The following is a 24,306-nucleotide window of genomic DNA, read 5'->3' on the forward strand; positions in this document are numbered from 1 at the left end:
AAAGGAACCTAGGTCTCTGTCCCATAATATTCGCGCGCGCGTGTGTGTGTGTGTGTGTGTGTGTGTGTGTGTGTATAAGAGTGAGTGAGTGAGTGCAACAGGCTAGTTCTCAGCGTCCCTCAGTCTCCTGTTTTTGGTAGCTAAACAATATGAAGGGAGATGTCCATGATCTCCCTTGGTAGTGGTCATGGTTGCATCTTAAAGGAGTCCTCCATCAAGAAAGCTTTCAGCACCCATTATGGCAGGGGCAGGCAATTTTATTTCGGGAGGAGGGCTGTTTGCTGAGTTTTGGCAAGCCATTGAGAGTCGCATGACAGGCAGCCAGGGGTAGATAAATATTAATTTTCTAAATTTTTTAGGGGCCCCATGGGCCGCATAGAATAGTCTGGCAGGCCACATCTAGCCTGCAGGCTGCATTTTGCCCACCTCTGCATTATGGCTACAAGCTTTGAAGATGCTTTGCTAGGCCACTTTACTTGGTAGATAGTTACAATCTAAAGTATGGAAACATTAAGACTCATCAGTAAAGGATTCTTAAGAAAATCTGAGTTAAACTGAATAGGCTCACAACTTCAGAAGAACCCAGTCTTACTGAAAACTGGGGTTTCCAGGGAATTTTAGAAACACCATGTGTTACTGGAAGAGTCACCCTGTGTGTGGAGAGGGTCATTTCACATTTTAAGCTAGTAGCTTTTTAGATTTGCAATGTTTTTCCAAAGAATCGCTCTCGCTAGTGGATATTTTGCCAAGAAAAATAATTCAAAATGCCAGATTCCTAGAGTCCTGTCAAAGTATTGGTGGCTATTGAGAAGGAAGGAGGGATGTTTCATGGCAAAAGCACTGCATAGTGAGTCAGGATACTTCTTTCTGGCTCTGTTGCTGATTGGTTTTGAGACCTTGGGCCACAGCCTGTACTTCCGTGCACGTAGTGACTTCGTCTGTCATTTGGACAATACTCTTAACTAGCCTTATGGTAGGGCTGCAGTAATGAATCCATTAGCATTTGTTGAAGTTCTTGTGATCCACTGATGGAAGCTTCTCTTTATTTATTTTTTTTTGTTACTTTTAAGAACAAATTTGTACGACTAGAAATGATAAAATTCTATAGTAAATACAGCTGTAAATCTGGGCCATTATTATTAACATACCCTTTCTGTCTCCTACCCCAAATGTAACACAGGCCATATTTAACCTAAACTCTTAGACCTCAGTCTGTTCCCAAAGCCAGATAGCCATGTGACTATATTAACAGCATCTGAAAGGCAAGGTCCATAACAGAACAACCAGGAAAATAAATGGAAGCAAACACTCTCATCTCTTACATCTAGGGCTAAGTACAGACATTAAAAAGCCAGAGGCTGAATTGATTCAATCTTTGCAGGTTAGTCTAAACTGCATAGATTGAACTGGGAAGCAAATGAACAGACGTTCACTTCTGTTTCCGGAAATGCAGCCACGTGCCTGCAGTGGCTCAGGCCAGAAGCTGGGGGGTGCTAGAGTGCGCCTCCCAGCCACTGCCAAGGGGAAGGGAAGAAAGAAGCCCTCCAAAGCTTTCCCCAGTCTCTGCTTGAGAGGAGGGGGCATAGCGAGGCCCCAGCCTGGGGCCAGCATGCTTTAAGCCCCCCTCCCTGGCCTGCATGGGAGCTCAGCCTGGGTTTGTTCGGGTGTAGGGGCCACCCCTGCCAGGCTTATCAGTCACCCACTCCCCACTCCTGGCCCAGGCTACCATGCTGAGTGGGAGGGAAGAGGAGGGAGTTTAAACCAGATCCCTGACCTGCAAGGGACCCCAGCCATGGTCAGCCTGGTGGGGAGGAGGGGGCATAAAGCAGACCCTGCCAGATGTTTGCCCCCTCTGCTTCCCTGCCAGGCTTTTGCCTCCCTTCCCGCCCCCGCTGAGTGGAGAGTGGGGGACATAGCCATGCCATTCCCCAGGGCTTGCACCCTGAGTTGGAGAGGGAGGGGGTTTAAACTCTTTCCCTGGCTGCATGGGATCCCAGCCAGGGTCTGATGGGGGGCAGCCCCTGCCAGGGTTTTGCCCCCCAGCTCAAACAGAGAGCAGGGTGCCTGGCCAGACCCTGGCCTGGGGCCAGCACTCTGAAGCAGTGGGAGGGGGTCCCTGTCATAGACCCACATGGGACCCTGGCCCAAGTCTGCCTCCGTGGGGGCAGCCCCTGCCAGGCATCTGTCCCCTGCTCCCCAGTTGGGGGGAGGTGCAATCCCTGCCAGAGTTTTGCCCCCCACCTGCCTTGAGTGGAGGGTGGGGGGTATGGCTATGCCCTGGCCGGGGACTCGCAGGCTGTGGTGGGGAGGGAAGGGGTTTAAACCCCCTCCCTGGCTGTATGAGATCACAGTCGGGGCCTGCCTCAGAGGAGGAAGGGGGCAGCCCCTGCCAGCCCCTGGTCCATTCGAGAGCGGGGGTGGGGAGGGGCCGGGGTATAGCCACACCCTAGCTATGGGCTCACAGGCTGAAGCAGGGAGGGAAAGGGTTTAGACCCCCTCCCTGGTCCCAGATCCCAGCTGGGGTTTGCCTGGGAGTGGGGCAGCCCCTGCCAGGCTCTTGCCCTCCCCCCTCACTACTTGCTCTAGTGTGGGGGAGGGCATGGCCACACCCTGGCCCAGGGCTTGCACACTCAGGTGGGGAGGAAACCCCCTCCCTCCCCACCTCAGCATGCCAGTCATGGCCATGCCCCCCTGCTCTCTGCTGCAACAAGGGAGAAAACCCCAGCAAGGGTTGCCTTCTCCCTCCCTTGAGAGGCAACAGTGGAGCAGAAGCCTGGCAGGGGCTGCCCCTGCCTCCAGGGCACACCCCAGCTGTGGTCTGGAACCAGGGAGGGGGTTTAAACACCTCTCCTTCCCCTCTGCCTCAGCCTGCTGGCCTGTCTGGCCTCTGACCATACCCCCTTCCCCTCTACTCAAGTGGAAAGCAGAGGGAAAGCCAAGCAGGGCTACTTCACCTCTGCCAGGCAGACCCCAGCTGGAGTCCTGTGCAGGTGGCAGGTGGGGTTTAACCCCCCTTCCCACCTTTCTACCTCAGCGTGCTAGCCTGGTTGGTGTTTTGGCATACCCCCAGCCCTTCTGTTCGAGCAGGGAACAGAGGAAAAGCCAGGCAGGGGCTGTTTCACTCCTGGCTGACAGACTCTTGCTAGGGTCCCTTGCAGGTGGGAAAAGGGGTTTATTCCCCGCTCCCTCCCTTCTGTCTCAGTCTGCTGGCCTGGCCAGCATCTGGCCCTGCCTCAATCAGTTCAGTCTGATACTACATCTAACCAGGTTTATCTTAAACCAGGTTCAGCCATTTTGAAAGTGGTTTAAGTGCACTGAATTTCTGTTCTGTTACAGGTTTAAACTGGTTTCTGATCACTTAAACCAGTTTATGTGCAACTTCTGTCCCTAGGCTAAATGTCCTGCCTCTGCACACTTGCAGAAGGGGGAAGCCCAGTGGTGTGTCTCCAAGTGATAGTTTAAAGCATAAAACAGAACAGAATTTTCTCGAACACTCAATATTGATTTTTGTTAATACATTAAGCTTTTAACTTTCCAAAGGACAAATGGTTTCTTTTAAATAATTAATACTGTGATCTATACCATAGGGGTGAAATATCACTCTATTGTCTTCATGCAGGTTCCTTCCTTCACTGCTTCCTCCTCCTCCTCTTCTGATGAAGACTGATTTAGCAGATGTACCCAAAGAAAAGCAAGAGGAAAGGCAGTGAAATAACAAGCTTCAACAGCCTCTGAACAGGGTGAGGAAACTAATTTTTCACAAAATTCAAGGAGAGGGTTGTAACTCAGAAGATTCGGGTCTCAGGTCCCTGGAAGGTCAAAGCATGTTTAGTTTAGGATTAGGATGGGGTTGGGATTTGGGGTAGTGGGGAGGTGGTATCTGTGGAAGGCTAAAGGACTGCCCAGCCGAGATCTAGATCTGATGGATCTGGGATAACTTGAGAGTTCTAATCTTTTATCATTTTAATTATAGAATATTATCCTACTATGATTGAAAATAGGAGTAACCTTCAAATCATTGCACATGAGGCATGGAGATGTGGGTGAAGACCCACAATAAGGTTGGACTGGGGTTTGGACACAGATCTCAGCTCTGGGATTGTGTCCTTCATATGGGAGAGTGACAGAGCTCAAGGTTTAATTGGCTAATCCTGAGGAGTGTAGTAATGTCACAAGTGCTTGGTAGGGGTGTGTGAAGTGGGCCTTACTTGATTCGGATTTGGATTTGGATTCGGTCCAAAGCGGGGACAGTGATTTGATTTGTTGATTTGGATCACTGTCCCTGATTCAATTCGACTGAATCTGAATCTGAAGATTCGATACGGATTCAGTGATTTGGACCTAGACATAGCTTTAAAAGCTTTTTCTACATATGTTGAGGTAGCAGGCGCAGCTTGTGATCACTGCGATGCTGGGGTGCATGGAGCATCCCACAGGAGTGCAGGGGGCCCTTCACATGCTTGGTGGCAAACCTGGACATGGACCAGAAGTACTTCTGGATCTGTTGCCAAGCATGCGGAAGAGCCCCCCACGCTTCTGTGGGACACTCCAACCGCCCCAGTGTCGCAGCACTCACAAGCCCCTGCTACCTAGAGGTACTCAGAAAAAACATTTAGAGCTGTCTCTATGTCTGAATCTCCGAATCTTTCCGAATCTCCCCAAATCGATTTGGAAGGTTTCAATTTGATTTGGAGAGATTAAAGGATCCTTTGATTCGATTCAGATTCGGAGGCTCAGCCACTGAATCGGGCTGAATCTCCACCGAATTGAATCAGGGACCAAAGCTTTGCAAAGTCCTAGTTCTTGGGTTCTGGTGCATGAAGTGAAGCACTAGGGGTGCTATGTTGGTCAGGGCAAAGGGCCTAGACCTAAACTTTGGAAGGAGCTAGTCCCAGTGTGCCTCAGCTCCTTGCAAGCATGGAACCTGTTGCTCCACATCTCAGCTTCCCTTGGTCCGGGGAGCAGCAGCAGCAGAGAATGGGCGTTAGTTCTGCAGCAGAAGCAGAGGGTGAAGCAGAACCATATGGGATCAAGGGGCCGGTGCTGTGGGAGTCATTGGAATCAAAGGTAAGCTGGGTGGGCAGAGGAGGTTTACTGCTGCTGCAGTCGGAGGGCCAGGGGAAGTGGGAGGAGGTGAGTATCATCCTTCTGTACTGAGGAGGGAGGGGTGAGGATCCTGGGTCCTGTCTTTCACTTAAGAGTTCTCAGACTTAGGGCAAGGAGGCTTCTTTAGCAGTGTCCCTGCCCCATCTTAATCTTAGGATCTCAAAGTGCTTTTACAGATACCCATGCATTAACTTAACCCATGGTCTTACCCCTAACTCCAGGTAGGTCTTTCCCCCATTTTCATGATAGCAGAATCAAAGGGACGGAAAGACTAGGTTACAGGCCATGATCACACAGTGAGTCATAGCTGGTGAGAGTCCTTTTCCATTTACATAGACACTAACAGCTGGTGCCTGTGAAGAGCCTGAGAGCCCAAACTCAGGCATGTGCTTGCCCACTAGACGTTATTTAGCATAACTGGGTGCAGCTCTACATCGAACGGTGTCTGCATTTTTTGCCAGTTCAACTGAAAGTCAGTTCTACACAGAACTCAAGGTCATGACATGCTAATGGTCTGGAGAGTGGATGGTTGGGATTTTCTTCTCAATTGGACAGGTCTCTGGCAAGGCCTTGCCTTGCTTTGTTAATTTTGAGGCTTGCAGATGTGTCTTGGCTAAAAGGAAAGCGATTCCTGCCAGTTGCAAATCCTAGGATATCCAATCCATTTTGAAATTCTCTCTTTTCAGGGAGTGCCTTCCCACTGCAGTGGAGCAGCTGATATGTGTGTGTCACCCTGATCATTTTTACCCACATCTTATTCCCAATGATGAAGCAAGACTGTTAAAAAATTGCATCCCAGACCCAACTACCTCAGGTGTTTTCCTTAGCTGAGACTGTCTATTCTTGAGTCATTTGGGCTCTATTTAGCTCTCAAGATACCTGTGTGGGGACCAGAGTACTGTATATCCATGGTGCCAAATGCTACTGCTTTGTTTCAGGGCAGGAAGGAGTTCTCCCCACCCTTATGAGTCCTGTTTCTGCTGCAGTGGTGAGTCCTCCCCAAGACCTCATGTCTGTTAATTAGTCTGTTCTGCCCCAAGTCTCAGTTCAGCAGCCAGGTGTCTGTGTAGGTCCGAGAGAAAAAAAGAGGAAAATTGTGGAGTGATAGAGCAATGGGAGACCCAGAGGTCTTGGGGAACCCCAATTAGGAGAAGAAAATCTTAGTATAAACACAAAAATTATCAGGTGGAAAGGTCCTAAAGGGTCCCATGTTGTCTATTCTACTCAACTACTTCAGTGTAAATCCATTAACTTTCTTGGAGATACAGTAGGTTAGGACTGGTGAGACCACAGAATTTGACCCCTGTGCTCTGTCAGTCTAATTTTACATGTCCAAAGCAAAGGCCTCTCAGTAGTTCCTTTGAGAAGGCTAGACTACAATGCCATTGAAGTGTACGTCACTACGACTGCTTGTCTTATTTCTACACTGCATCTTTCCGTTTCTAAGAAATGCTCCTGGGTAGTCAGCAGCCAGCTCATTTTCAGAGGCAGTTCCAGAGGAGGCCTGCATACTTTCCTAGAGACTTGATATTTGCTTTTTCTTATTGCATTCCTTCGTTTAAAACAGTCATCCAGACCCAAAATATACAGGCATGGAAAATAAGACCATTAATATAACAATTATTACTTTTTTATAGCAATCGTTTTAATAATATTTGTTACTTATAATGCCTCCTATGCAGAGAGCTTAAGTAAAAGGTAGCAGATTGCACTGCTAGCAAGCATTTCCTGGTTTTGGTGGTTGCACTCTATGCTTTAGGAAGCGATGAGACTCCTTCTTTAAGCAAGCAGCATAAAGAATTTTTCCCTGCTGAGCTTCCCTCCCCCTCCCCCCATCCACTAGTGTGTCAAAACCTTGAGTTTTGTGTAAAGTTGTTAAATAAGCTTCCAGGCAAAATAAAGGATCAAAAGGGGTCTAATTAGCTTCAGTCTGCTTATGAATTGTGGATGTTCACCTAGTTTTATAAATTGACACTTTTAACATTAAAACTCAAAGCAAAAAACGATGTAATTATTCCCTTTTTTGAAGCTTAGGTTTAATATCTTTATTGAAAATTGGGTACTTCTATTGCATCTTGAGATGCTTTATTCTATCAAATCTGGAGCAAGTCATTTTTCATTTTGGATTGTAATGTGGTATAAATGATAAGGGCCTGATTCAGAAAGCTTTTTATTTTCTCCCACTGGCAGCCTGACGAGAAAGCTCATAGTCAGATCACAATAACCCTGAAGATAATCTTTGGCTTGATTCTTTGTGAAACTGCTTGCCTTATGCAAGGGGGAAAGTGGGATTTTTACCTCAGTGTTCAGATGCCCAAACCCTTCTTGTCATCATTGGATTTTTTTTTTTTGGCCAAACTAGGACACAATATAAGCATCATTTCTGACCGGACCCTTTCTGGGCTGCCTATATATCATTAGGACTGATTTTTTAAAAGAATATCTCATAGATAGGAACATGTAGGTTGAATGGATCAGCACATATAGTCAAAAGAAAGGGAGGAGAGATCCACATGTGATTTTTTTTTTTTTAGTAGGTTCCCCCCCCCCCCCCCCAATTTTTGTCCCGATTGGACTCGCTGATCATATGATGTGCCATATCTGATGAATGTTCATATATTACATTTCATCTGTTTGTTGAATTTGACTCCTGCACTGGAGTGGACTGACAGGGAAGGTCACACCGTTTAGCACTAGCCCACAGCATGGAATTATCAATATGATTTATGCTTAGCAGCAGCCAAAAGCTTCATTCAGAATCAGAGTTGTGTGGTGGTGGTATTGACCAAAGACATAGGAAGTCATGTTCCTTCCCTGAGGACCTTACAGCCCAAATAGACAAACAGCATATGGAGGCTGCAAGTGAAGGAGACAGTAGAAAAAGTCCCTGGATTTAAAACTTACCCAAAATGTAACATAAGGGTCTGACTTCTTTTGTCTGGGAATCTCATAGGAACTGCCGTTCTGATAAGATTTATACTGCTCCATGGCTCGTGTTAGAAATACCATGAATCCTCTGGTGTTTTAACACATCCCAATTTCCAGTCTGGGCTGGAAGTGGAAGCGCAGCTGTATCAATGCAGTGCAACAGGGCAAGAAAGACATTGTCTGAATCCTCCCCAAAAGTTCCAGTCTGATAATCGGGGATTCTGGCAAAGCTTCGCGGCTGTTTACTTTTTGTCAGAACTTAGTGGCTCATCTCCAAAGTAGAGAAACCTTCCACTGTGAAGGTGGAGGCAGCTTTTTCCTTAACAAATACAAGTTCTCATTGACCAAGAGGATTTGAATGAGTGTTTCGTTATAAACCCAGGGCACTTTTATTTTATTTTCCCAGCTATAAATCTGACCATGAGCAGCGATCAGAGATCCCACAAAAAATTCTGTGAAAGTTTGAAAGTGCCCTGGCAAATTGCTGCTAAATCTATTCCTTATAGTCTAAACTAGCGCTGTATTTTCAATTATTAGAGTTGATTAAAAAAAACACAGTGGAAGTAGAGACTTTTATGTATACACAGTGCAAGTAGAGACTTTTGTGTATTCATTGATTCAGAAACAACCTCACATTCAGCTACTTAATTAAGTTACCATTATGTTTTCATAGATACTAGCAGGGCCAGCTGTGGGTGACATTAGTTTTTACTCCTCCTGAGCTTTTGTACAGAATTACTGGTAAATAAGCATCTCTTTCCATTCCTCAGGTAGCTGCGTTCAAAAATTAAAAAAGGAAAGAAAAGAAAAGGGGTGAAATAATCCCACCCCCACCTTGAGTTTTCTTTGTAGATATTTTGCTACCAGCTGAAATACAGTTCAACACTGTTTCCATTCAAGTCAGTGGCAAAACTCCCATTGACTTCAGTGGGAGTCAGACTGGGACCTATAAATTTCTGATAAGCACTGATTGCGCTTAGTGTTGTGCTAAACATAGTCTATGACCTGAGGACCTTATAATCTAAACTAGACACAGATCAGCTGCAAAAGCTACTGTAAGGCAGTAGCCACTGTGGAGAACTGCTCCTTCTGCTGCCATTAACAGAGAAGAATTTCTTTCCCTGCACACACCTGCTGAAGCCCAAATGCATTATCTGCTTGCGTGTGTGCTGGGTGAAGGATTTTTCCCTTAGTAAACAGTTCTGAGTCCTAGCTGATTTTTGGAGTTACTTCCTGATGTCAGCCTTGTTTCTAAGAAAGTTGCATCATTTGGAACGTCACCCATGGAAAGCTAATTTCCAAAAGCATAACGCACCTCCCACCTGACTCTAATATTGATGTAATGGTCATAAAATAAAACTGTAATGTTTGCAGCTCAACCTTTCTGTTTAAATATTAAACAAAGTTTTCCTTTAAGGGAATTTTGTTTAATTGCCTGGTTATATGGTTGACAAAGGGAGAAGCACTAAAAAGTTTGCAGAATGCTCAAAATGCACCAGAGGATGAAAGATCTTATAAATTAATAAACCATAGGAATGAAATAACTAGTTTGATGAGTTCGTGACCTGTAACAGAGGGATGCAGATATATGTGTGTGTGCAAGGATAGGGAATGACCCACACCAGATTTCTTTCTAGAGACACTGAACAGATATCAAGCCTGACCATTGGTAGATCTTGATGGTGCAACTTAATTTAGAAGTAGCTGAATTTTGTCCTGGTCCACAATCCATAAGATTGCGAGATGCACACTGGAAAATTCGAAGTACTATTCAAGTCTAGAAATCTGTCAAAAAATGGCAAGTACATTTTTGCTGTGGAATCAACCACTCCAGAACACTGGTCCGTCAAATCCAGTAGCAAGTGTGACTTTAGAAGATAGGAAGTTTCCACAACACCCACCATCTGTGTTGCAAGAGGAGAAGAATTCAGATCCAAACACAGTGTGAGCCTATCCCTGAAGAATTAGATTTGATTCCCTATACCCCAGTAGATTACTATAAATGTTGCTGTTGGTTTAGTAATCAGAACACTAGCTACAGGTCTGACTCATTGTTCTGAAGAAATGAGTTCTACAGTTGGTCAGTTTAAATGATCATTGCTTTGATGGCTTTCATTCAGAAACAAAGATCCAAGCTTTCTTTCCCAGGGCAGGCCTAGGTTGGTGTTGATGTGTGTGCGCCCCTCATTTGTATAGAAGTCAGTGGGAACTCAGTTTTAAAACTAAGGGTCACACTAGAAATTATTTCATTCTCAGATTTTCTGTGAAGTATACCAAGATTAAAAAAAGGAAAGATCTTCTTCATGCCTCTTGATGGGCCACACCTCTGCATGCAAAAAAGATCACAACACGTGAAAGGAGTGGTAGTTGTAGCCAGTTAGTTATTCCCTTTTTGACTTGCAATATGAATGAGATGTTTGGCAGGGTAAACTTTGTTTTGGGAGGATGATAAATTTGCCTTTATGCATGGAGCAGATCTAGGAAGTGCTCTGCTTTATTGTTCTAAATGGTAGGTACCATTCAGATAAATAATCTAAATGAGCATTCCATTATATTAAATAGGGTTGAGCTTTACTTCCCTTTAATTTATTCTAAATTTTCTTCCCTTCAATTTGATTGAGTGACCCCTTGTTCTTGTATTATAAGACTGTTAAGTGAAAGGTCTGATCAGTTTTCACTAATGCCACAGACCCCAGCAAGTCTCTACTGTTCCAAGTGAAACAATCCTTGTCTGTGAAATTGCTTGTCACATATAAGTCCCATTCAGATAGCTCTCCATCATAATTGCATTAATATTGGTCATTTTAGTCTCAACAGCATCACAAAGAACCAGAATACTTGTTTTTTTACCTCATCTATTGAACAAATTTTGCAGGGTGGTGAATAAAACATGTATGCCTGTTACATTATTTGTAAGGAGGATTGACTGAGACAGTTTTTCTAAAAAGTCCCCTCTGTACTTCCCAAAGCATCTGCGCCCTTTATGAGGTCCACAACTGTCTGGCATGAATTTTCCTGGTCATCTGATTTTAGTAATAGAGAAGAATTAATCACTGTCTTGATTACACAACGACATTCTTTGCATATTACTGGATTTCCATGTAATGTCTTGTGTGTCTTGCTTGAATGTCCTGTACATAATTGCAATGGACTTCAATCCTACTTTATAGGAACAGACAAGACCTCTCCTGGCTATACCAATAGAAGCCCCACTGAGTTATCATAAAATCATAGAAATTAAGGGCTGAAAGGGACTTCAAAAGATCATAGAGTCCAACCCCTCTGCTCTGGGCAGGAATACTGCTGAGATCAAAGATCCCAGCCAGGTGTCTGTCCAGTCCTCTCTTGAAGACTTGCAAGGCTGAGGACTGCACCACCTTCTTGGGAGTCTATTCCAGATTCTGGTCACCCTTACCGTAAGGAAGTTCTTCCTTACATTCAACCTGAAACTATCCTCTAACAGTTTATGGACATTGCTCTTTGTCCTCCCCTGGGGTGCCCTAGCAACCAGTTTTTCTCCCATCTCCCAATATTCACCCCTTACATACTTATGGATGGCCACCAAGTCCTCCTCAATCTTCTCTTCCCCAGGCTGAACAGTCCCAAATCCCTTAGTCTTTCCTCATAAGACTTGTCTTTTAGGTCCTTAATCATTCTTTTGGCCCTTCTCTGGACCCTTTCAAGATACTCCACATCTTTTTTGAAGTGTGGTGCCCAGAACTGGGCACAGTACTCCAGCTGGGATCTCACCAATGCCAAGTAGAGAAGCATCATTTCCTTAGCCCGGCTTGCGCTGCATTGGCTAATGCAACCCAGTATGCCATTAGCTTCGATGTCTACAGCATCACGCTGGTGGCTCATGTTCATCATGTGATCAACCATAACTTTAAGGTCTGTTTCAGTCATCAGGCTGGCCAGGACATTTCCTAACCTATATTCATGTTGCTGGTTACTTCTCCCCAGATGAAGCACTCTGCATTTATCTTTATTGAACTGCATCTGGTTCTGCTCTGCCCACCTTTCCAGTTTGTCCAGGTCTGCTTGGATCTGCATCCGATCCCCTAGCATGACCACTTTTCTCCATTACTTACTATTGTCCGCAAACTTGGCCAGCGTGCTTTCCACATTCTCATCTAAGTCATTGATAAAGATGTTGAAGAGCATGGGGCCAAGAACCACGGGCCACCTCCCGGCAAGATGATACAGACCCATCCACTAACACTCCCTGGGTTTGACCCCTTAGCCAGTTCCCACACCACCTGACCGTGGACTCTGTCAGCCCACAACCCCCCAGTTTTTTTATAAGAGCATCATTTTGAAGGCCTTTTAAAAATCCAAGTATATGACATCAACCATGTCTCCCACATGTAAGTGGTTCATTACTCAGTCATAGAAGGAGACAAGGTTGGTCAGACATGACCTGCCTGCGATAAAACCATGTTAGCTATCCTTCAGCATCATGCCTTCTGCCAGTCTCTCACAAATGGACTTCTTGATAATTTTTCCCAAAACTTTAGTGAGTATCGAGGTCAAACTGACTGGCCTATAGTTTCCTGGTTCCTCCCTCCTCCCCTTCTTAAAGATTGGCACCACAATGGCCCTTTGCCAGCCTTCCAGGATCTCTCCTGAGCACCATGAGTCTTCAAATACCTTTGTCAGTGGTCCCACAATGACCCCAGGCATTTCCCTCAGCACTCTCTGGTGTAGTCCATCCAGTCCTGTCAACTTGAAGACATTCAGCTGCTCTAAGTGCTCCTTCACCAGTTCAACACTGGCCATCGGTTGGCAATCGCCACCTCCTCTCCTTCCCCCCCCTCCCCCGCCCATCCATCCAGGATTTGAGTTTGAAGTTACTCTTTCACATGTGAAAACCTAGTGGTATGTTTCCTCTAAAACATATATCCGTGCATGAATACACAGCATTCAGCCTTATCTTTTCTTCCCTTTGAATCTCTTCTGACTCTAGAAGAAAGTTCAGCAACTGAGATAAGTTTTTAGTCTTCCCTTTGTCAGATTTGTGAGAAGAAATTTACTTCTTGGAAGTGAAAAACCATGACTCGTACAGCTGTTGTGAGGAGAAGGTCAATGTTTCTGAGAGCCTTTTGTTAATTAGACATTTTAGTCCATTTTTGTCAATTATTACCTTGGCTTGTCAAGAGTTTTACTATAAGCATCATGGTAACTTCTCAAGGTTGTTTGAGAGCTCTTAAAGAGTGATAAAAATCAGATATTTCTGACCACAGCGGTCAAAGGAGGAATTCAGTGATACTACAATTAGGTGGCTACATTTCTCCAGAACATTACCACCAGTGTTATTTAATGATTTATTTAATGATCCAAGCTCTAGGACTGAATGCAGCTTTGACATGAGCATAAAAAAATGGCTGATGGGATAAGAATTTTTGCAGTCTTGTAGCAATGCCAGTTCTTACTTATCACTTCTTAGGTACAGTAAAACAGTTATGTCCCCCTTGCTTGTCTCTGTTTCCTTAAATGTTGACGTTTTCATGTTTTAACTGTTAGCTGCTGTGTGGGGAGGGGACAGAGGGCCATGTCTCTGAAGCTTGACTTGTTTTGCAACTCATATGTTATCAATGCCCAGATTCAAATGCAGCCTTCATGGTCTGAGGGCAGCAGCTCTAACAGGTGAGCCATTGTGAACTTCTTCCTAGCTAATGAAGTAGGAGCTGGATTAAAAGCTTTGGGTAATGAACACCACCTAATGCCTCTTTCTGGAGCAAGTGCATGGTGTTACCTGGGGATGAAGAGGTGTCTGGAACATGAGAGGTCCTTGCTGCATTACCATGATGACCAAGCGTGATGTTTGCTGCATATGCCAAAGATTCATATAGTATGGGCCATGATTAGCTTTGTACTGAGAGCTGTTTGATGATAAGTATTAACACTCCCTGCAAATCTAGGACGTTTCCCTCACTTTGACAGCTCCGCCTGGAGCATAAGGTCATCTTTCCCACTCACTTGGCCTGTCATAAGGGTTTGGGGCAGGGACAGCACACCAGATTGTTTGCCAAATCCTGTGGCTTTCATTCATGAAGTTCCAAATTGCTTGAATCAGTCACAGTCCAGAATTATATGAATCACCACCTCCTAACTTCTGGAGGGAATCTACCCATTCAGCTGTTTTCCATGCCATAATGGAATATAAGTGTATCAAAATTAGTCATATCCCTGGTACCATTTTTTTGGTTCTCCAAGCCCTAGAAAAAAGAACAAGGGCAGGTTTAGATCTCATTCATTCTTTATAAGTTACATAAAAAACTACATTAAAAGAATGTTAATGTCCCCATAGTCAAGAACGCAAAGGAAAACTTAGCTGCCAACTGTCCACAAGCCTCTGCTGAGCATATGCAAACTGATTTTTTCAGAGGCTTTTAACTTTGCTAGCTCGGTGTCACTTTTATAGGGATTACAAAAGACAGATCCCTGATAGCAGTGCAACCACCCTGTGAAATTTCAAGTCCCTGCTTTAAAGCATGACAGAGCACTAAACTTTCTTAAGGCAAATGGTTCCAAGTGTCTTCAACATGGCCAAAAAAACATATTCCTCTAGAGTTGGAAAAATCACACAGATAATTTTAGCTGAAACTTTCCCCAAAACTCAGCTTTCAGCTGACAACTCAGGTGGGAAATTTCAGTCCAAAGGGTTAACATTTATGAAGGGTCTAAGTGGCCAAAAGAACCAGGGTCTTGTAATGGAAAGCGTGGGGCAGCCTTCACTCCAAGTAGCACAACCCCTCAGCCCCTAGAACGGAGCGACCTGTTGTTGCTATAGTCCCTGATGGCTGTTTTGGTTTTGATGCCATTCCACCCAAATATTCAATTAGGAAACAAGGTACTTGCTTTCAACTCATTCGGTAGCAAGAACTGTTTGTCTGATGTCAGCCGGAGGGCTCCAAACAAGTCAACTCACTTGAAAGCAGATGGGGGAATCTCAGACAAGGAGCCCTTGCTCAATATTTCCTGGAGTGAAAGAAATCACTGCAAAGCAGGAAAGAGATCTGAGCCCAGGCACTGACAGAGCAAATCAGGGAGTTTCTGTGACAAATGGGAGGCACGTGGATCACACAAGCTTGGGCATGGTATGTGAACATTTGGAACAGACAGGCGGGGTTGGGAACATTCCTTGTGTTCAAGCGTTCAAACACTCTGGGTGGGGAAGCCTGGATTGCTTGCCGTGCCACTCCAAGTAGGACAGAAGGACACTTTGACCAGGAGCCTGTCAGGGGAGGAGGCCTTATAGGTCTGCAATGGTCAGGATGCATTTTTTGGCTGTATTTCAGAAAAAGGAGTCCCACGCGTAAGGGGTCTCAGTGCCATTTTACACATACACAAAACTGATGCAGACCTTAGGCTTAAATTTCTTGAAACTTCAGGCCCTCGGTGACCAAGTCCCTGGCAATACAACGTAGGGAACAACCTTTGTGCTCTTCTTTGGGTTTCTTTTATCCCAAGGGTTTTATAGATGGGGACAGCAAAGCACGGAGAGAATAATGATTTATCTGAGGTCCCATATCAAGTTAGTAGCACAATTGAGTTAAGAATCTTTATTCTTAGATCCATCATCAAACCAGGAGTGGAATAATTCCCAGGACCATATTAGCTTTTAATCTTTTGTACTATTATATTTATTAATGTCTGTGGAATTTAGTTCTCAAGCACTCTGGAAGGAAGAACACTAGCATAAAGCATGAGCGCTGAGAATACTTAGCGAAGATCCCTAAAATCTTTGAGGGAAGCCACATGTTCCCAAATTTCCCCAAAACTTTGGGTTTTGAAGGGAAGGGCCTTTTAAAATCCCATTTTTATGCTTTCCATTGAAACAAAGTTGCCCTGGTATGAGCTGGTGTAATGTCCATGGACTCCAATGGATGTTTAATGTATTTATGCTGGGGTAGACTTCGGTCACTTACTACTATTATTATAGTAGCCCTAACAAGGATCCAAGCACCTCGTTGTGTTAGGGCCATTTCAGGCTACCGTACTTCTGACTTGAGGACCAAACAGTATAAAGACACAAGGCAAAGAGAAAAAAAGGCATTATTATCTGTGTGCTACAGATGGGAAATTGGGGCACTGAGATTAAGCGACTTTCCCATGTCCCTACCTGAGACCTGTGTCTGAAATCCCTCTTCAGTCCTGTCACTACAAAGCAATGATTTCTCTCCTCATGCCCACGGAGTCTATATAGATCCTTCTTCCTTCCAGCTTATTCAGCCACAGCTGGACCAGATTCATCAGCAGTGACGTGTCACCATTGGTTCTGGTCATGTTTTTTCTGCACGCAGCGGGAGAGGCAGACAGTTTCCAGTTCCTCCTGCAGAGCTACAGGGAACTGACTTTCTCTCTAATGAGCTCATATTCATCCCGATGAGAGACATCTCTGTGTGCGTCTTGGCAGCTGGAACGCGTGAACATGAAGGGGGGTGTTGGTGTCAGTTAGGCATCATGCCTGCCTTTACCTGGTACATGTGAACAGGCAGGGACAAAGGTAAAGCTTGCAGCATGAAAGGCTGCTTGTTGCGGTGTTTCTTGGTCAGTGAGCATGACCAGCCTTCAGGGGTAATTACCAAAGGGGAGAGAAGTATGTTCTTGTCAGCAGACCTACAGGGTTACTATTTAATGAAGCAGATATACAGGTGGATTGTTAAAGCGGCAGTTACATCAGAGGAAAGGGGCTGACTTGTGTCGTGTGTGTGTCCCTACATCCAAACAGCGTCTCATCCTTTTGCTCTTGTCTGAGTCAGAGGAAGTATGATGCTCTCTTCCCTTAGCACTAGGGAATGCTAACCCTCTTACCTCTTCATTTGCTTTTCCTCTCCTTTCTTTCTCTGTTTTCTATCCTGATTCTTTCTCCATCTTTCTCTCTCTCTCTCTCCTCCTGTTTCTTTTCCTTTTTCTCTCTTTTCCCCCCTCAGTGTCTGGCATTTATTCTACTCCCCACAACCTCACTCCCCAGTTTCACTCACTGGCTTTCTTGCCTTATTTTTGTTTTCTTCTCCAGTTCCCATCCACTAAATGGCACTGAATGGTCATGTCATCACCATTTCATAATGCCAGATGCCACAAGACACCCTATGTTAGTAGTATTTTGAGTGTGCTTGAGCTGGAAAGAGCCAGTGTTGGCACTGGAAACTGAATAGGGATGGCAGTCTTCCAGTATATCTATTCAGATTTGTATTTGTCTGCTTTTAGGGAGTGATTTCTGTGCCCACTGCATCCACTAGCCTGTTGAATGAGATACACAGTCATTATCCTCTCAAACCTGAACTTTTAGGGTTGCTGGCTCAGGTAAAAAGTGCCGGCCTGCATGTGTTGGGAGTTCCAGATGCATCATGTTGGCATTATTACTTGGGGCATTTTTCTGCACATATTTCACCAGAGGAAACATTCCTCTTCTCTCTGCAGTCCTGTTGTTTGCTGGGCTTTCCCTTTTAAATGAATCTTACAGGAGGGTCATCCTTTGATCTGTTGCAGCTGAAGAGTTTGCTTCTCAGAATAAATATGGATACATGCTATTATCTGTGGTGGAAAAAAATGTCCTTGACCATGCCTGAATTTCAAAGTGCTTTGTAAACATTATTCAATTGAGCTGCACAAAAATCTCACCCCCAACATAAATCAGTTTCATCCCCATTTTACAGATGTGAAAGCAAAGGTCTGGAGCAGAGAAGGCATTTGCTCATGGTCATGGCGATTTATTCATGTTCAGGAAGTGTCAAGCATAGGACCCAGGAGTCCTGGCTTCTAGTTCTGTACCTGAATGGTTTGATACCGCTCACAAATTTGGGAAGATCAGTTTTAAAAGTGGGGCTAGGCCTACACATGAGAATGAAGGTGTGATAGTAGTATATACAGGCATAACTGGGCTAGTTTTAAGTTAGCAAACATGAGTAACAGTAGTAGTGTTGCAAGTGTAATGCCATGGACAAGCCTGGAATTGATCCTGGGTACACATTTGGGTTGCTGGCCTATGCTGACTCTTGTTATGTGGTCATGTCTTCACTGTTGTTGTTATTTGTGCTAGCTAGATTAAATTTAGCATGGCCATGTCTACTCATGCAGATGTCACACCTTCGTTATGCTGCGTAGGCACACCCAAAAGAGCTAGTCATCTGCTCTGTGATAAAGAACAGACCTAGGTTGATCATAATGAATGTAGTAATATAATATATCACAGCAATCGGTTATTCAAACTGCTGGGCACAAACCGATCCCACAGTTCTTTCTGTTTGAACAGGCTAAAGGCAACCTGTACTGTCTAACATCATAACCCAGGTCTTCCTCATGTCTTGGGCTGGATTTAGCTTTCCTCAGGAAACATTTCTTGTAAGTAATTTACAGTTTCATAAAGGGTGCTGCAGTTAGTCTTTTCACTCACTACTATTTTCGGGACAACATACCTAAAAAAAGAGAGAATAACTTTGAAAGAGGATTTGCCCATCTCAGAGGTGGGCAAATTATGGCCTGCCAATTGATTCTATCTGGCCCACAGGTGGGTGGTGTGGGTAGTAGCTCCAGCTCTGGCCTGTGCTGGTGCCATGGAGGATGCTGGGTGGAAGCAGCCCTGCCTGCCGGCCAGCATCTTGTGGCAGGCCCTGGTCAAGCCACAGAGTTCCCACTCAGGCAGAGCTGGTGGCACCCTTGCCTACCTGTGGCTCAGAGCTGGCAGAAGCCACCCTGGGTGCTAGGACCATGTGGCAGATGCTCCACACCTATGCCCAGAGGCCCACTGCCTCCCAGCAAGTGAAGCCTTGTGCCTGCCTCCCACCTTGCCCTGTGCAGTACCACAAGCCAGCCCAGCCACCTGCCACTTCCCAGCTGCAGCCAGCATGGCTCCCATCCCATTTACCCAGGTGAGGTTGCCCCCAGCACTTAGGGGCTGGGGCTCCTCCTGGGGGAAAGGGGACTCCCAGGCTGTGGGTGGGGAACCTGCAGGGCCCTGGCAGGGAGCTGGGGTAGGCTAGAGGGGGCTGCTGGGCTTTGCCGGGCTTGGGGGTAGGAATCGTGGACAGGAAGGGGTGGTGGGCAGGTGGGTTTGGGGTGCAGGTGGCTTTTGAGGGGTGTGTTGGGTGGCAGGCTGAGGCAGGAGCTCCCTTGTGATTTTGGTGGTGGCTGCGTGGTGGCAGAGCTCTGTTGGGGGTGGGTACGTCCTCCCTTGGCCGAGTATCTTGCCTCTATATATGATGCTCAGGAAAAAAGTTATTTTTTGAAATGCAGTTAAAATATTTTATAATAGATGTTTGATTTTTAGCATATGATTTGTCTTTTATCTATACTTTGTTGAAATGATCTTTTCACTATTTATTTGATATGTGTGGCCCTCCACAGCTCCCCAAAAATCATTAAGTGGCCTTTGAGCTGAAATGATTGCCCACCTCTAGCCTAACCTGTATCTCTGCATGTCAGTTATACATGTCATGTTATGCCAGGAATATTTATTAAAATAATATTTAATTATGTATTATTAAATGTTTATTAAAAATAATAATTGGATTTTCAGAACTCTTTCAATATGGGCTGAAAGTTGTGCAGTGCTACCAGGAGGGACAGTCCAGTCCTTGGCATAATCCAGTAGCAGTTTTCTCAAAAAAGTATAATTCAGGATTGTACTGATAGAGCTGTGTGGGGAGACCAGGACTTGAATAATAAGGGCTGCCATGTCTCTGAATTGAAGAAGTTTGGGGAGAAGATTATACATCATCTGCTTCTTCCTGCCTGTGAGGAAAGTCCTTTGGACTGTCTTCCCAGAAGGTCCGCTGAGGGTGTGACTTTGGGAAAAGGGCATGTCTCAGTTGCATGTTCTGCAGAGATTATGCTCTGTTGCTGGTGGGAATTTTTGTTTTTACTCGGATACTGAACTAGAAAAGAGCCAGTCACCTCTTTTTCCTCCCCTCTGTCTCTGAAGGCTGAGAGACCCACGCTGGCAGAGAACACTGAACCTGCTCTGGTAACAGGTGCTGCTGGGCTGAATTCAGCCCTCCGTCCAAAGGGGACTATGATCCTGGAGATCAGAAGCCTAGAATTTGGGAACTGAAGGGGTGATACCAGGTTGATGCTCTGAATCTCAGACTCTTGCTCCTTAGCCTGACAGTGGTAGGAGCTTGCTCTGTGCCTTGTGGCTGGAACACAAACCCTGCATCTCACCTGGATTCAGGTCTGTCTCATAATGATAGGGTAGTTACTTGATTTTCCATTTCCCCCCTCTAATAGGATCAGACCCGTGCTGTCCTTTGGTGACTGCTTGCTGGATAATCCCAGAGGGACACAACAGCAGGGATGGAAGCAGTGGCAGGGAAAGCCCAAGAAAGGAAAGCTGCAGCACCAGTGGTAACAGGAGACACCCCTGAAGGGAACAGGGCAGCAGCAATGGTGGCAGTGGAAGCCCCAGAAGGAACAGCTGCAGCAGTGGTGATGGCAGTGAAAACCCCAGAAAAAGTAGTTGTGGAGGCAGCAGAAACACCACCAAGAGCAGCTGCAGCAGCAATGGCAGCACCAGAACATGTGCGGACAGAGAAAGCTGCTGCAGCAGTCGTGAAGGCGGCTGAGAAGGTGGCAGCTGTGGAAGTAGCCAAGGTGCTGCAGTCAGCAGCAGCAGAGGTAGCGACCTCAGCATCCTGGGTTGATAGCTTGGATATGTGAAGTGGACATGCACACTCCTCTTTTTTCAGTCAAAAGCTCCCTGGTGTCTTTGCCTGGTGGTTGTCCAGCACTGTAGGAGGCCATAAGAGCAATATCCATTTCCTTCTCTCTCTCAAACAGGCTTTCCCTGTTTACGGCTGGCACCTTACCATGGCTGCTACACTTAAGGATACAAACCACTCTCCACTACATCCCCTCTCTCCACAGACTCATTGTATTCTAAATCAGTCATGATGTGGCATCAAAAAATGCTGAGGCTGGGTGGGTCCCCATTGATAGATACCCACCCATGTTCCATTTGAACAGCATCATTTGTGCGGTGTGTGAGCTTGCTGAGGGTGAAAAAACATGATGTTGTCCCCATTTTGCAAATCCTGTCTTTTAGGGTGAAGATGTAGAAGCAGATTTTCAACATGGCTGGAGGCCAGATTTGCTCACTGCTCACAATTAGAGCCAGATTTCCAGCACGTTGTTTTCTTCCACATGCAGAGCTCTTTTGAAAACCCGTCCTCAATTCTGAGGCAAATATGGCTCTTGGCACTTCGTAGAGCATTGAGACTTCCTCTCTTTTCAACTCCACAGATCCTCAGAGTCATCTTACTGGTGTGCTCTCTCCTGCCCCAAAGCCATTTTTCCTCTGTAGGGCAGGACTTTGTATCTTAGGCCCCAAATAAGGTGCATACTTCTTTTGAGGAGGGTGCTTAAGCATGTCCTGAAGTCTCACCGAATTCATTGGGATTTAAGCACACACTTAATTGCATTCATAGATCAGGTTCTGAGTAGGGAAGCTGTGAATTCTCAATGGTACAATTTCCAATGGCTTCATTGCATTTTTCTAATGAATGTATCTCATTGAATTTTCAGCTAACGGACAAGAGGAGGAGCACCAAGTTAAAGCAGAGGAACCCCATCCAGCAAGAGGAGGAGGAAAAAGGTGTAAACAAGGGTGAAGTGAAGTGAAGCGAAATAAAAGTGGGGGTCCATGCTGTAGTACCACAGAGGTGGTTATGAGCTAGCAGCATATATGATGGTTGGTTGGATGTATTAAGACTGACAATCACATACCTTTAAAAAAAACATTTTTATCCTCCCTGAAAAAAATTCAAATAATAAAGTTACAGTGTCTTCCAAGTGCAGTAGTATGTGGAGTGTTTGAAAAGCTAGTTTTGCCAGGATGTGTGAAGCATCACCACTCATCCCAACCTCCAGGCACTCTGGTCAGAGGAAAGGATGCAAATAGTGCTGGAAAATTATCTGATGACCAGTATCTTAAACAACGGGTTTGAATTAATGCACTATGATTTGATATCAAAGCAAATACACTGAACATGGGCTTTATCCTGCTTGCTTGGCTTCAGTACTCATAAGAACACAGTAGGTAAAATTTAGCTATATGTCCACACTGTGCTGGCACAATTCCCAATGGCTTACCCCAACCTGCACTGAGTTGGTGTAAAATCGGAGCAGCGGGTCATTTGCTTTGGTGGAATGTTTTGAAATTGTGCCCAACAATTTGTAGGAGGAATCTTCTTCCTGGACATAATGATGATGGGAAAGGAGGAGGAACAAATAAGTAAAGGAAAGAGTGTAGCTGAGAAAGACCTGGCTTGAGGAAGAGTATTTTCCCCAGGCTGCTGGCAGGGTGTGCATATGTGGTATTCATAGATTGTAATGGGCTGCAAGGGACCTCGCAGATCATGGGGTCCAGCCGCCCCCCCCCCCTCCCCCCAGGCAGGGAGACAACTGGGGTCAAGTGACTGTCCAGTCTCCTCTTGAAAACCTCCAGGGTAGGTGATTGCACCACCTCTGGAGGGAGTTTATTCCACAGTCTGGACATCCTGACTGTGAAGGAGTTTTTCCTGGTATTAAGCCTGAAGTGACCTTCCAGGAGTTTATATCCATTGGTCCTGGTCTTCCCCAGGGGTGCCCTAGTGAACAGTTGCTCACCGAGCTCCTGATGCACTCCTCTGATATAGCGGTAAGCCGCTATCAAGCCCGCTCTCAACCTTCTCTTCTTTAGGCTAAAGAGGCCCAGGTCCCTGAGCCTTTCCTCATATGGTTTCCCTTGCAAGTCTCTGATCATATGGGTGGCTCTTTTCTGGACCCTCTTAAGTTTTTCCACGTCATTATTGAAGTGCAGTGCCCAGAACTGTATTGAAGTGTGGCACCCAGAACTGTATCTGCAGCCTTAAAGCCAGATCTACACAATCTCTCCAGTTAGAGGGCAGGGTCAATTTGGTACTTGAGTGGAAAACCTCCAGGTATTTCTAGAAGTAATATTGATGACTCCATTGGTAGACCCCTGTCTTTCATCTGAATCAGTGCTCAACTGACACCCTAAAGAGAGGATGCTAGGAAATGCTCTGATGTTGAAACGCTGCTAAATATTTCAGATGAAATGGAAAACCAAACCCTCTGACCACTCACGACCATTAAAAAGCCACAACACTTTTGCAAGAGTAGAGACTGCAGCATTGGTGCTCTGCCCACATTTCAGTTTGAGTAATTATATCTGAATTCCCTTGTATAGTTGCATTTCCATAGGGTATTGTCCACCCCCATTCTAGTCCTGTTATGTCACTTCCTATAAGAAATGTAATAGGTATTCTGTTCTGCTCTGGAGTGTCAGCTGTGCAGGGGTGGGTGACTTGTTCTAGACTTGACCCATAAAGTGTTTTTTGCATCCATCTGGACAGAAAGCAAATTAAATACTGAAAGTTTCCTGGTTCTAACAATTCCTTTGGCTGAGTTAGTGAGTGATGAAGATCTGGGTGTTGATTTCTTGTTGGCATGCTTGCCCCCTTATCATGGAAGCCAAAGGGATGCAGTTGCACACTCACGTCTTTGCATTTCCATGGTAAATGGCTGTGATCTCAAACTCATTCCTCTGCTGCTGCTTTCGCACCACACCCTGATGCACCTCAGTGGGGTTCCCTCTCCTTTACAGGCTTGGGTGGGGAGAAGAGGGTAGAACAGCAGCAGTTGATAATGGTTCAGCCCCCCTGGCCCTAGATCTGAGGAGACAGAGCCGGCCGTCTCCTCCCTTACAATTATTTTATTTTATTACAAAAAGGGACCATATTAAAAAAGCTCATGCTTATGTTTTCTGTTCACCAAGACTTTTCCTGTATTCGACCTTTGGATAACCTCCAAGGCTTGCAAACATTTGAAAGGAGTAAAGGAGCTCATTTTATTACAGGGCCTCAATATACATTCTTTCCAGCCTATCTTTAACATCAGTTGACAAGAATTATATAATTGCAGTCTGTGATCCCTTTAAGGCTAAAACGTATTCGTTTTCCCTCAAAGAACACTTCAGGTTTCAGAGTTAAATGTATACTTTTTTCTGCCAGCTGGGTTATGCTGTAAAAGCCGTTTTCTCTTAAACTGGCGAGTCTCGCTCTACCAGCCTGTATGGATTTATTTTTTACTACATTGTTGATCTTGTGTGTTAACAAGTAGAAGAAATAGCCCAACATATCTCCCAACCCTTTTTTCTATTCTCTATGAATATCAGTGTGCTATGGAGAACACACAGGAGGAAGAGAACTCCTAGGTAAAACCAAACAACTGTCAACCTACCAAGTTAATCAATCAAATTAGTGTCTAATA

Source organism: Alligator mississippiensis, chromosome 12 (assembly GCF_030867095.1).
Source record: "Alligator mississippiensis isolate rAllMis1 chromosome 12, rAllMis1, whole genome shotgun sequence".
NCBI classification, from domain to species: Eukaryota; Metazoa; Chordata; order Crocodylia; family Alligatoridae; genus Alligator; species Alligator mississippiensis.